Consider the following 13,133-nt stretch of genomic DNA (forward strand, 5'->3'; position numbering starts at 1 on the left):
AGCAAAGGCGAGGCACAAATACTCTTCCAGCCCAGTTGGTTCCCACGGAATTCCTAGGAAGAGCCGGTGGTCAGCAGGGCAGTGCCAGCACCTTCCTGCTGTCCCCGTGGCTCCCAGCTGGTCTGTGCAGAGCCAGGGCTTAGCGCGCCTGGCTCCGACCGCTGATCCCAGAGCAGCCAAAGCAGCGAGCTTTCATACCATGCATTCGTTGTGCTGCAAGGTGTTTGTAAAGGCAGAGAGGTACACAGCAGAAGAGCTTTGGTGGACGAGCACTAAGCCCCTATAGACCTCCAGGATGAGCCTTTATTACGTGGATGCACCATCGGGCTCCTGAGGCGGTAGGAGCTGAGTGAAACGTGCTCCCTGCCCCTGGGTCACCTCCCGCTCTCCAGGCGCTGCCAGACCGTAGTGGCTGAGCCCTGCTGAGCGCAGGGTGTCTGTGAACGTACCACACGTGTGCTGCTGTCCCTGCGTGGGAATCGTCACCTCGTGGCTCAAGTCTATGCTTCATCTGGGTCGCGTGTTACAGGGCTCGCTGTCCTCAGCAGGGTGAGCACCCTCCCCAGAAGTCAGAGTGCGAGCAGCCTGCTAGACAAGCTTTGTGCTCCTCCCGGCTGACAGAAGTGCTGTCAGGTCTTTTTCTGGGAGCGGTTATCACTGACCCACCGAGTTACGCCGCCTTTGCCCTTACAGAGGTGATGGCCTTGCTGTGCTGGCACGGGGCAGGGAATGCCTGCAGCAAGCTCCGTGGTTCAGGTTACCTTGTCCTTCCTCTCCGTCCGTGTGGTGCTGCTTGAGGTGTTTTTCAGGAGTGGGAGGTCCCTGTCAGATTTCCATCCAGGGAACGCTCTGGTTTTCCCCATCTAAGAGGAAGGAGGTGCGAGGCCCGTGGTCCCCAGCAGCCAGGCTCCCGTTCTGGAGGGTGCTGAGATCACTAACCCAGCTGCTTCGAGCCATTCCTTACTGCTCCAAGCTGACAGATACAAAGGCCATGAAACAGCTTTTTATTGATACGGTAATTGCGCAGGGTTTACTTGGCAAATGCCACCTACAGTAATTAACCAGGGCTCGTGTTAACAAACCGCCTTCCTGGCCGCCAGCTGCAGTTGTTGGAGCTGTGGAAGGAAAGGGTTGATTTAAAAAGTTGCTCCCAAGGGAATCCTGGCTCAGCGCTGTGCTCCTGGCCCTGGGATTTTTGCTGTGGTGGTGGGGCTGTCCATCACTTTGCTGCAGGGATCTCCAGGGGTTGTGCCTGGAGAGCTTTTGTTGTTGTTGTGGCAGAGAAATAGGAAAATTACTTACATGCAACCTGGGAGTTACAGGAAACAGAGCTGGGCAAGCGATCGGTGTTTAGAAAGAGGAGCCTGCTCTGGAAAAACCCTCGTGGTCCCTCAGGAGATCTGAACTCTTCCATGGGCCCCTTGGGAGAGGACCTCAAGGAGGTCACCTACCCCCCATCCCTCACAAAACAGAGCTGAGCCGCTGTATCGTCAGGGTGGAGACTGTCCCAGGGTGCAAAAAGAGTTTAAAGAAGAAACCCGTGATCTTTAACTAGGGAGTCATTAATTTTGCTTCTTGACGACTCTGAGCAGTGTGACTGCCTTCCTCGTGCATTTGCATGCCAGTCACAGATCCCTTTGGAGGACGATTTGCAGACAGCGTGTGCCCCTTGCAGGGAATATTTAGTAGCTTTGCCCTAGTGCAGCACTGTGAAATAACAGTTGGATCTCGAGCCCCACGGGGAAGTGGCTGGCCTCCATGTGTGTTTTTGCAGTTGCCTCCATAAATTGCTTAGCCGAACGCTTCTGGATCAGGTGATTTACAGAACTCATCAGCACTGTGCAACTTGCAAAGCCAGCGGTTAAGAAGTGGTTTGAAATTTGTTTTGTTTAAGCTCAAAATGAACTTTCTTAGTTATTCATGCAAATAAAGCCATGGCTCTTGAGTGCTGGAAGGAAGCACGTGGTGGGGGGGCTCAATCACCTAAAATTCTTTTTTTGTTGTTTTTTTCTGGATATGGAAATGTACTGGGTTACATCTGATTTCTTCCAAAACCCATTTCTAAGCCGCTTTTGCAGGGAGAAGCAAAATCCTAAGTGCTGATCCCTCCTTCACTTGCCGTGTCCTACATCGTGTAAAGCTGGATCTCTGTGTTGATGTGGTTGGTTGAGAATCACGTTCAAAACCAACCTCAAAACCCGGGGACGTTCCGTGGGCAAAAAGATGAGTGCCAGAAAGCAGCAGAAGTTAGGGACTTGGGAAACAGTTCTGTGCTGTTGGGCCACCCACACCCCTGTTTCTTTGAATGCCGAGTTGTAATCCCTCCATGATGTGCCAAGGTGTTAACCCGACTGAGATCCGAATTCTCACTCCACAGAACCAGGTGTGGCTTTGGGACTGAGGACAAGGAGGCTGCGGCCCCTCCATGCCCTGGTCCATGTGCTCTGGGACATGCTGTGGTGGGGGCATCACACGGTCCCAGCCCGGGGTACCCAGGCCTTGGCCAGCGGCTGGGTGCTCCTGGAAGCCCCAGCTGCTAGCGAGGAGCGGGACATACTCTCTTTTTTCTTTCTTTTTCTCTCGGCTGTCCTGAATGGTCTGTATTTTACTCTGCTCCTCCTCCTTTCAGGAGAGCACTCTCTGAGGTTCACCTGGAAGGAGAGAGCGTAAAACTCCCAGGGTTTCCTAAAGTTCCAGCATCAATGGTGGGGCAGAAGAAAGGATAGCTTCCGCAGACCTTCCAGGAGAGGCTGAGGGCCTGCTGCAGAAGGGAAAGAATGGCCACTGATTTTTTTTTGATGATAGTGGCCGTGGGGCATGCCTCACCCATGATTATGGGCAAAACTTGTCCCTTGGAAATCTTTGTCATTTCCTAAGAGCTTTGATGGTTTAGAACATCAAGTTTTTAATGAAAATTAGGCCACATGTGATGCAAGATGGAAAAATCTTCTGAACAGCGAGCACCCAGTACTGCCTCTTTTCGGGTGTCTGTGCAATAGAAGTACACAGCCCTCTGATGCGTGCCTGAGCTGTGAAGTGTAACTCATCTCTGCTGTCAGCTGGGCTGCGGCTGGATCCACTGAAAAACCACTGAATTCAGCAAAAGCTCCCTAGCTCTTCCTTTCTGGCTTTGGATGTGATCAAACATCCCCGTGCCACGGTTGCAAGCCCAAAGTCAGGGATCACTGAAAAGGCTGTTCCAGGAGGGTTTTTTCCGAGTTGTGATCTAGTCACACGTGGGCTGCTCTTTGCAGTAAGAAGTTGGTTTGGACATTCTGGAATGGCTAAGCAGCAGACTTTTATAAAAAAAGAAATCAACTTTCAGTCCCTAAGCTTTAGTTAATGGTGGGTGTCACACAAAAGGAGCTCAAAGGATAGAGGAATAGTTTTGCACAAAAGCCACAGTGACGGTTGTGTACAACTTCTGGGGCTATCTTCTGCTCCTTGTGCTACTCGCTTTCCGTACAAGAGTAGAATGGGATGGCAGTGTTACCGAAATCTCGGAATGAAGAACTTACCGACACCAATGTGATGTAGATAAGCAGACTTTTCTTTATGGACGGCCGGGTGCGTGAGTGAGTCCCCTCACGATCGACGCACACCATGGTTCAAAATCATACACCTTGTATAGAACTCATTCATACATATTCATTAAATATCCATGCATAATCGTAAGATTTCCCATAAATCATTAACATACTCTCCTCCCATATCCGATTCTGCGCAGTAAAGGTTAGAAAGGTCCGGAAATGGGTCTGGGGTACGATTTGGGTAGGTGGTATGTGAGTCGGTGGTCTCGATCTCCCCCTGCCGGAATTACCTGCCACTTGAGGTAACTGTTTCTTGGCCGGCAACTATGGGTTGCTTCACTCGACTCTTCCCAGTTCACATAAATTCTCATTTTGACATTTTAGTACATCCTCCTAGGTTACATATAAACAATCATCTCAAATCTTAAGTCTGTTATCTAAGTTCTAAACATTCCTACTAGGTGATTCTGACCAATTCCTCCGGCCTTGGTACGGGGCTGTACAGAGGGTTTTCTATAGCCGCTTTTTACTATAACTATAAGTTTCATTAAAATATATTTTCTTATCCTCTTATATTTCTATTACATGATTGATTTTATAAAATCAAATAATCAATCAAATAAAGTCAATCAATCTTAACTTATTAGCAAATCTATAACAGCAGGGGGACCTAAGCCAAAACCTGAGCTAGAATTCAGGCACTTTAGGCTGCTCCAGTGGTTCAAGAAAGGCTTCAGACTGAAAGATCCCGCACTATGCCATCTTAGCAGACTTAAGGAAGAAACTCAGCATCCTGGAGTTCAGCTGTAAGCCTTGTGGTCTCAGTTGCCTTTGCAGCAAGGGATATGTGTGTTAGCAGTACACTTAGAGCTTATCTGGTTTCAGTAGCGAGGAGGCTGGTTTTCCGTAACTGCTCAGTATGCTTCAGGTGGGGCGTCTTTACAAAGCTGAGCTCTTGGTTTGATGGTGGGAACAGGTGAGTGCTGCTCTCTGGAGACCGTAAAGCCCCGTCTTAACAAGGCGCTGCTGCAGGCGGTGAGCCCTGGAGCACCCCGGTACGGAGCCCTACGTTAGGCGCAGGTGGTGGCTGAGATGCTCTGCCTGCTTGAGGCAGCGCTCGGGTGCGCGTGTCGCTGTCAGCAGGCTGCTGGGGTATCGCTGTCAGCAGGCTGCTCTGCCTTGCTTGGGCTCATACTTCTCAGCTCCTGTGCGGTCGTCTCCGATTGCAGCGATACAGACAGCAGATTTTTCTCTCCGGCTCTGTTTTGTGAGCTTTGTGCCTTCTCTGAATGGATTTCAAAGCTCGTTTAAGTGCATGGGAAGGAATTCAGAAATCATGTTTTATATGCAGCATCACTTTCTGAGGGTGTAAACTGATCGCTAAGTTACAAACCAGCCCAAGGGCTCCGTCAGAAGTTAGAAACCAGCCGCAAAGTTGATGTGCTGAGGGAAGAGAAGGGTCCCGTATCTTCTCGCGGAGCATCTAGTGCTGGTGCCACCCAGCCCGGAGTCGGGGACTGGCTCTGAGGCTGCCTGGAAAATCCAGGCGAACCGAAGGAATTCTGTACTGACATGGCAACCTCTCCCCAGGCCGTGAGACCAGGCTGCCCCTGCGCATCAAAGGGAGCGGCATAGGGCCCCAGCTGCGCTTCAGCTTTGACCAGCTGGACATCGGGAAGGTTTTTGTTGCGTCAGCCCCCAGCTACGAGGTGAGCAGTGGGGCTTGCTGGGGTTGGGGTGGATCCTGATGGCCCCTGGGGCAGCAGTGAGCTTTGTGCACCTGCTGGATTTCTGGCAACACAGGCAGTTATGTGCACGCATTATTTGATGTAAGTTAAATGTGGGAGTTTTTGCAGAATCTGGATAGTTTTGATGGGGTCTGAAAGGTGTGTATGTTGTCCACAAAGCCCCAATCCCTGCGTTTTGGCAACCTCCCTTTGAGACCAGCTGGGAGGCTTCATGCAGAAAATCCAGCCCTTGACACATGAAAGCAACACCGGGTCAAAAAGGTCAGGATCCAGAGGCTTTTGTTTCAGCCCTAGATGCACTGCGCCCTGGTACCCTGGCAGTTAAAAAGCAGCTGGAACAAAGGTGTTGTGTTCCGACTCGAGTCCGTTGCAAACACCTTTCAGTGAAGCGCAACTTGCTGGATCCTGGCGCCGGAGGGAAGCCGGGCAGCCTCCCCGCGCAGAGCTGCCCGCGCAGGCACCGGGAGCGCTGTCCCTGCTGAGCAGCCTCCTGCCACCCTTCAGACCTGGTGCCCCTCTGGCTCTATGAACAGAGCAGGGCAGTTCTGGAAATGAAGCAAAGGAGCTTTCTGGGTATTTGCCTCCCCCCGCCGATGGTGGCAAGTTTTCTCAAAAAAAAACCAACCAAAAAAACCCCCAAGATACAGCAACTGGAGGCGGTAGAAAATGAGGCAGTACATGGTGCCAGACACTTTCAAAAGCTTGACTGTTGCAGGGAAGGACACGTTAAGGTGTTTTCTTGCCAAAATATTGTGCACTGTATGTATGCATTTTTTAATGCTGATTCTTTATTGATTCTATATATATCAATGTGTTGGTTTCATTACTGGAGAAAATGTGAATAAGTAGATGATACTCCAAGTGCTGTATTAAGTAGCCAGACTGGAGGTAAACTTCCGTGTAGGATCCCTAAGTGCAATTTGTAATTAAGGTGTAAAACATATGAGTAGTTTCCAAGTTACCAGTGCAGAATTTGAATACAGGAATGTTTTCAACAGCAGCTGCAAAATTAAAAAAATAAGGGCTGTACCTCTGCTTCTGTCTCAGTTTTTCTGACAGGTTTTGCGAGGACAAAACTTAGGGAAAATAACTGCCAAGCAGGTAGATAAGTCCACAGAAATGGCCGGATTTCACCTGCAGCCTTCGGAAACTGTAGAGCTTTGCTTTGGGTAGGTTTGGTGACCACCAGTGTGCTGATACTCACAGGCAGGTGTGGGCATTTCTTGCTGAATCTCAGCAAATGCTGCAGGATTGTGTAGCTTGTTGGAACAGTAAATAATGGTAAATTAGTAGATGATGGCTGTGAATATTTATGAAAGAGATTCTTTAGAGCAGGTGGAGCTGCTATGCCCCTCACTCTCATCCTTTCTTGACATGTCTGGTTGAGCAAAGACAAAGAGACTCTCAGATCAAAGAAAAGAACAAAATGCGCCTCACTGACGTACCCTAGCAGAGTCGGGGAGTGCTGCTGAAGCTGGTTATGGGGCTGTCCCAAGGTATTTTCTACATCCAGTAAACTTGCTGGCTGTAACGGGAGCTGAATGTGTTTTGCCCTTGGCAGGACTGGGCTCATCTGGAGCGGGAGCAGTTAGGTGACGATTCGCTGTAATGCTGCGACCGCCCTTTGCTGCTCTTTGGGGCAGGTCTGCATCGCCTTGGTGATGCTGACCACATCCTCAGCCCTGCAAGTCCAAGCGGACTGCTCTGTGTCAGTGGAATAAACCCAGAGTGACTCTGTTTATGTGAAGTTATCACTGGGGTTTTTTGCATGCAAAAACCCAAAGGCAGAAACTGTCCTGTTGTGTTTTCTTTGGCTTCAGCCAAGCAGCAGCACACAGCATCTTCTGCCTTTTGTAGAAGTTTAATTAGAAAACAAGTCAGCCTTCTGTAAGGAAAGAAGATTCCTCATGTATTTCCATTTTGCTTTCTTGCTGCTGCAGGTGATCCTGTTTAACAAAGGAGTCATTGATGCCCCCTCCAAGTTGGTCCTTCCGGCGACCGCTCTGGGCTCCTGCTTCTCCTTTCTCCCCCAGGAGGGCATCGTTTTACCAGATGTCCTCCAAGTCATCCAGATCTCCTTCAGTTCCACCGCCCTGGGGCAGTTCACAGAAGGATTCCGGTTCAGTGTGGATGGGTCCCCTGAGCCCGTGACCTTGACCGTCAGGTGAGGAGGGTTACAGGAGCCTGGGGGGTGCCTCCACAGTAATTCCCACTGCAGACTCCTCTCCTCGAGATGGCATCTGCCTCCTTGCTTTCTGTCTTGCCTTTGTTCCAAGGACCCCTGTCCAGCCCTTATCTCTCATTCTCCAGCCCCACAACTCAAGCTGTTTGTTTCAAATGCTTTTGAGATGCCCACCCACCGGGGCAAGCCGAGCCTCCCTCTTCAGGGGGGGTTGTGCACTGGATTTAGTTCTCCAGGGAGGGAAAAACTCCCAGTTCTTTTGAGTGGAGGTGAGCTGGCTGGTGGGACACGGGGCTGCAGAGGAAGGAACAGCGGTGGGAGTGCAGGTGGTTCCTCTCCTACCTTGTGCTCCTTCCTGCTCTGCGAGGACCCCGATCTCCCTTCAGAAGCACTATTGGAAGATGTGGCTGTTGCCATAAAGACTGCCCTCTTCCCCCGTTCTCTTGCAAGCTGCGCTGTTACCGGCTGTAGCGCACAGGGCTCTGGGCTGGCTGCTTGGCCGAGCCCTCTGGGCAGTCCTTCAGGTCTGACTTCCTTGAGCACAGCTCCTGTGTGCTCAGCAGAAACGGCAGTTATTTCCCCCCTCGCTGCAAGGCTCACCCTTGGCAGTTTCCCAGTGTGAGACCCAGTTGTGGCTGGTTTGGAGGCAGTTTTCTGTTGTCTTTTGGCAAGTGCTATTACGGAAAGCATGTCTGCTCCCTTTGCTCCATCCAGAGTAGGATGCTGGGGCTTGGCAGGTTAAGTCTGATTATGTGAGGTCCTTGGAGAGGGAACCTCATTGCCAGAAGGGATTTGCTACCTAACTTGTTCTCAGGAACGGATTCAGCTCCAGGAATCGAGAATTAGCATGGGATTGAAACTCCTGAAAGTCAGATTTTGAGTGCTTTTTGATTGTGCAGTCAGAAGATGCCCAAACCATAGGTGATCACTCTTTGCTTGGAAACAGACCTGACGAGGTCCTGAACGCTTGTTCTTTTGCTCTTTAGAAAGGGATGCTGGAACTGGGACACCACGGGTGAGTGCAGGTCCCTCCTGCGGGAGGCTGGGGTCTGTTCATGTGTACGAGAGACCCGGTGGCAGTCCTGTGAATAAAACTAGGAGGCACGGGTCACTGTGCTCCTTGATCTGTATTTGTTTTTTTCACCAAGAGGCAGAGCTGGCATTGATTGGCATCAACCATGAAATTAATGAATGTTGTGCAGCTTCAAGTGCTGATTTCAGTGGATGTTGGTGAGTTTGGGAGTTTGGAACCTCTCTGAATTTAGGGATGGGCGGGCTGGTGTGGTGGCTTCAGGACACTCATGTTTGGTGGTGCAAATAGTCTTGCTCTTGGATGTGTCAGCCGGTGCACTGGTAACAAGCTGATACTTTCCTCCAAGATTCCACCATCCACTGTGTAGAACTTGTGCTGCGTTTCTCAGTAGATGTCTGGGGCTCCTGTGGATTCGTGCCTCAAAATCCTGCACGCATAATGGTAGTGTGGAATAAGGTCTGAGGAAGATGTCCATCTAGCCCGTGGAAAGGCCAGTTCCAGCAAAGAGATACCAAAGCAGGGAACCTGTGGCTGAGAGGGCTAGTTACAATGAACCTGCTTCTGCATGGACAGCTCTGCCCGTCACATGACAGATGGGGAAACTGAGGCACAGAGCCATCACTTGTTCAGGGTCCTTCACTGGGCCAGCAGCAACCTGGGGGTGTACCCTGCCTGCCCTGGTGCCCTGAGCCACCTCAGCAGCTGCCACCTGCTGACCATGTTGCTTTGGCTGCCCCTGTGCACAGGGATGCTGTGCCGAGCGCAGGGGTGACGGGTTGATTTGAAACCCACCGTGCTGCTGAGACCAGCTTCTATCCGTCCCGGTGGTAACGAAAGCCGAACACTTTGCAGTTCTTTTTAACCAAGCCAGTTCCTCCTCTGCCTTTGTCCTTACAGGGGCTGTGTCATCGGACCGACTTTCCCTTTCCATGTACCTTCCCTCCATTCGGCGACGTCTCCTTTGGTGAGTGTGCCCTGGGCTTGGACCGCTGGTGGGGAGGTCTGTGCCTTACTGAAATGAAGCGCTTTGGGAGCGTCTGTCACTTGTGTTCCTCCACAGCAGCCTTCAGGGTGTTAGAACCAGGGCTGCCGCTTGCTCAGGTGGTATTTTGCTGCCGTGAGATCAAACAGGACCAAAGGAATAGAAAGTCAGGATTTTCCTGGTGCCCTCAGAGCCTGCTCAGCCCCAACCTCCCAATCCTTGGCGGCAGAATGATGGTGAAAGCCCTTGTCCCAGAAGGGCCCAGGGGATGGGGCTGCAGGAGAAGGGAGTTGGAGCCACACGCTAGCCTGTGGCTGCTCAGGGTGAACGTTCCTGTTGCAAGGCGAGGACACCACTTACCCACTTGACCTTTAGTGTGAGCTGTTAATTTGTGCTGTGAGGGCTCCTCGTTATCACCTGCCCGGTAATAAGCCCAGGCAGTAGCTCGGCATTGGTTTGGGCAGTGATGTCTCCAGAGATGTGGGCTCCTTCTCCTTCCCCAGCCGAAGCACTGCTCCACTGACGGAGCCGGTGGCTGAGCACCCAGAGCATCTCCACTGAAATGCAGATTCTGATTCTCCATCTCGAGTCTCAGAGAAAAGGCTTTGTACTGAGATGATCTAAAGTTTACATGTGAAATCAATTGGGGATTGATTGAAGGGCCATGATCATTCTGTGCCCAGGATGCCTCTGTGGTTTCATGCGGTTCGTGGACTTTCTAGGAAATCTCAATACTTTCCCTGAGCCACTTCCCCCTCTCCCTGCATCACCACTCGGCCACTTCTCTGCTTCCTTTTGAATAAATAGACCCACAAGAAACGCACCGGCAGAAATGCGGTTGTGTAATAGGAGGTTCATCCTGCTTTAATCTGATTTCATTAACAAGGCCTTTTCAGCTGAAGGCAGCTATTGTATTTTTGCTTCTTGTCACTGTGCTGCTGGCTGTTGTCTGCATCTGGTGACTTCGGTCCCATTTGGGGCTGTGCAGTGGGTCAGTCGGTGCATGTCCTTTCTGTGCCCCACCCCCGCCTCCCTGCCGGAGTAATTGCTGGCGGTGGGCAATGGTCACTGCTGCTGGGCACAGAGGAACTATCTGCTGTGTCTGCAGGTGGTTTTCCTCCCTGTCTTTATTCAAATAGCACTTGGTAAGCAGGGCATGGGAGGTGTCTTCTGGCAGAGCTGGTGTCCGCTCCAGACCAAGCTGCGGGCTGGTGTCCTGCCTCTGCAGAACAGCCACCCCCTCACCCAGTGTGGTTGTACCACTGGTTTTCTGTTGTGGAAAGCAAGTGTCAGAGCTGAAGTGATGTCAGGCTTTGTGGGCAGTAATCAAAGGCAGTGTGGATGTGATGTCCCCGTTTGTTAGGTAAGGTGAGACACAGTTCCTGCTCATTTCTAAGGAAGCATCAGGTTTGCCTGCAGTGAGGTGGGCCGAGTTGTCATGTGCTCAGTCTGGTTGCCCAGAAACAGGAGATGCCTTAAGGGTCCTGCCTAGAGAAACTGCATTAGAGTGCAATGCATCATGTTGTAGTGCCCGGTCTCATCCTTTCTTTTCCTTACATGACAATGCCCTACTTTCATATATTGAAAACTGGGGGAATGTTCATGGAGTTAATGGGGGATTTTACAGACTGAATTTTCAGAATAAATGCTCTGTCTGGGTGCACACTGATCAGTGAGAAAGAGTTGGGGCTGGTTTGGGGGCAGGTGAGAGAGCTCCTCACAGGTAGAGACAGCTCTTCAGCACCAACGGCACTGCCCATTGCCAAGGAAGCAAGCTGTGCCATCCATGGAAAAAGCAACTTCAGTCACAACTCACTCCTCCCTGAGCTTCTCCATTACCTCTCATTCACACTGAAAAGAGATAAACAACAAGCACCGGTCTATCCTAACAGGAGAGTCACACCAGGAATCACGGGATAGCCGGGGACTTAACTGATATTTGTCTCACCTTCCCAGGCTTTCCTCGCACCCTGCCGTGTCGCCTCACTAACACCTCCTTGGTTCCCATGACTTTCAACCTTCGCATCCCTGGCGAAGGCTCAGGACAGCGCAGCGTCACCAGTTTTGCTCAGATATCAGACAACACTTGCCCGTCCTGGAGAAAGGGAGCCCAACATCACATCAAGCCAACTGAATTCACCATAATGCCCTGCAAGGGGACCGTCCGCTCCCAAGGAGCCCTGGGTATCCAGGTATGGCACGAGCCCGGCCATACGTGCTTCAGCAGGTGGAGCTGAAGCTTCACTGGTGCGCAGGAGGGCTGTAGTGCTGCTGGCTTTGGGCATAACGCAAGTAAGAGATCGGTGTTCGTGTTAGGTTTTTGTGAGCTGGGGTACTCTGGGGCGGAGCACCGTTTTGTTTCCAAAGTTGTAAGCCAAGGATCATGTACCCTACGGTCAAGCACAGAAGCCATGCGTGTGTGTCTGAGCTGCTTAGAGCAATTTGATTTAAAGTGGGCCGAGGAAGGATGGGGACAGAAGGTGACTGTTAAAAGAAAGATGTCATTGCATAAAGCAGTTTGCTATTCTTCCCGGTCTTATCTTTCCTCTCGTGTGGAGCAGAATGGTTGCATCCACTGCAGCGAGGACTGGAAAAGCTCCAGCAGCCATGAGCTGCACAGCTGCTGCTGGGCCACGTTTTGCCCTCGGCTTCCCACTGTAAAGCTGGACTCATTCTGTGAAAGTCAACAGATTTCCTCTGGATTTATGCTGTTGTAGTCGAGAGTAAAAATTGGTCCCAGTGGCAAGTAGAACATGAATTGTGCTTTAATTTAGCTTACATATGCCCTGGTATGCAAGGCGTACTTAATAAATCGGATATCGCCAGAAGAGTTTTGTTACTCGGAAAGACAGTGGTCTACACGTGGACCAGCAGGAGAACTAAGGCAAAATATCGCTCCCTTTCCTGACCGTGGGTGAGAGCCAGAGGACACCATGCGTGGCTGATGGCTTCTGGCAGTGATTAAGTATCTGACGCTCTTCTCCTCTACCAGGTCACCCTGTGTTCCAACACGGTGGGGCGATACGAGCTGGCGCTGGTGGTGGGCGTGGATGGTGTTGGCCAGGAGGTGTTGGCGTGCCTCTCACAGCCAGGTACCGGCGCTTTCCTTGCAGCTGGCCACCTTTCCCCGCGTACCCATGCCCAGCACGCTGCCTGGCGTGGGGTGTCCTGGCTTCAGCTCCAAATGAGAAATGTTGCTTAACGAGCTAGTTCTGCCCAGCTCGCTGTGAGCACAGCCGTGCTTTGAAAGCAGCCCATGTTGAGAGGCACCTGTGCTCAGTGCTCAGGGCCATGCCTCTGTCTTTTTTTTATTTTATATTTTTTTAAGGGAGCAGTGATTATATTCACTATTGGCCTGTTGTCTGGGACTTGAGGAGTAATGAATCTCCAAAGGACTGCCCCTGCTTCTCCCTGCAAGCGGTGGGCTCGTGCTGGGTTGGCCCAAAATGCAGCATTTGTTTGGAAGGCGGCGAGCAGCCTGCTGAAAGCTGGGGTCTGGCTCAGTTAATGAAGGCGTGTGCAAATGGGAAAGGGGCTTACGGCAGGAGTGGTGAGGGGAAACTAGTCCTTGGTGTGGCAGGTGAGCTCAGGTTTCTCTGGTTCTCTTGAGCATGAACGTTCCCAGACTTAAGCCAAAAGCTGCAGCGTCGTTCAATGC

General features: G+C 51.3%; 1 pseudogene; it reads left to right on the forward strand.

The window, feature by feature from the left end:
- LOC129736624 (hydrocephalus-inducing protein homolog) overlaps positions 1 to 12,813 on the forward strand; it is a 52,766-nt pseudogene extending 39,953 nt beyond the window's left edge.
- The last annotated feature ends 320 nt before the right edge of the window (positions 12,814 to 13,133 follow it).

Source organism: Falco cherrug, chromosome 8, assembly GCF_023634085.1.
Source record: "Falco cherrug isolate bFalChe1 chromosome 8, bFalChe1.pri, whole genome shotgun sequence".
Taxonomy (NCBI): domain Eukaryota; kingdom Metazoa; phylum Chordata; class Aves; order Falconiformes; family Falconidae; genus Falco; species Falco cherrug.